This window comes from Miscanthus floridulus, chromosome 11 (assembly GCF_019320115.1).
Source record: "Miscanthus floridulus cultivar M001 chromosome 11, ASM1932011v1, whole genome shotgun sequence".
In the NCBI taxonomy this organism is placed as follows: Eukaryota; Viridiplantae; Streptophyta; class Magnoliopsida; order Poales; family Poaceae; genus Miscanthus; species Miscanthus floridulus.
In genome coordinates, this window is record NC_089590.1 from 7,824,009 (window position 1) to 7,825,274 (window position 1,266).

The window sequence follows — 1,266 nt, forward strand, 5'->3', positions numbered from 1 at the left end:
GAATACATAGTGATGCTAGAGAGCGTGCTGATTTTATTCGTAAGTTGCATGAAACAACTAAAGCAAATATTGAAAGCATGAATGAAAAGTATAGAATTGCTGGTAGTAAAGGTAGAAAAGAGATTAAACTTGAACCGGGTGATTTGGTTTGGTTACATTTAAGAAAAGATATATTTCCTGAGCTACGTAAGTCTAAATTAATGCCAAGAGCAGCTAGTCCTTATAAGATTATTGAGAAAATAAATGATAATGCATACAAACTTGAGTTGCCACCCGAGTTCGGGGTTAGTCCCACATTTAACATTGCTGATTTGAAACCTTATTTGGGAGAAGAAGATGAGCTTGAGTCGAGGACGACTCCAATTCAAGAGGGGGAGGATGATGAGGACATCACTCCTTTGGATGTACCAGCTGATCCTCCAACCGTCATGCAAGGTCCAATGACCCGGGCTCGAATGCGTCAACTTAATTTACAGGTGAGCTCATTCTTAAGCGATCCTTTTCATACTTTTGAGAATAGACTACTACCTAATGATGTTATCTTGCTTAGGAATATTGGAGAGGGTCAAGAGGGACTAAGAGGACATGGAGGAGGTGATGATGACCAGCAAGGACGTCCAACACAAGCCGGAGGCCCAGTCCAACACGAATTCGAGTCTGCCTCGGCCTCTAGGACCAGTCTGCCTTAAACTGGTCACCCAGGATGCATCCGGACTCCATTTTCGATGATCCATATATGGATGGAAAGCTAATTTGATAAGGAAGCCAATCCAAGTGGTTTCACATCAAAATCTATTCGGAATAAACAGGAATCGTCGAAATAATTCAGCGTCCAGAATCTGCCAGGGTGCTGCGATACCGTCTTTTGGTCCGTTGGATCATGTATCGAGTTTGGGCCCATTAGGGGTGTGTCCAGGGGTCTTGCACGACCCTAGAGTCTTTATAAACAGCCACTGCCCCTCCATTAGGGTTTGGGTTTTGCTTAGATTATTCTGTCAAGAAACAGTTTCGCCGTTCATCGGTTTGTGAGACCCCAACTCGTGAGATTAATCATACATCTACAATTTGGTTGCGATCTTTCTTGTTCTTGCTTGTGTTCTTCATTGCATAGGCAGGGATTAGCCTTCTTGGTGAGGTCAACCTGGTCCATGACTCGGTTGATAACCAGAGGAGCTGTGGTGCTAAGATTGTAGGGTTTGATCTTTCGATCTGAAGCCGGATCGGTGTGTCATTCTCTGCCACAACGATAGTTACCATCACCTGACA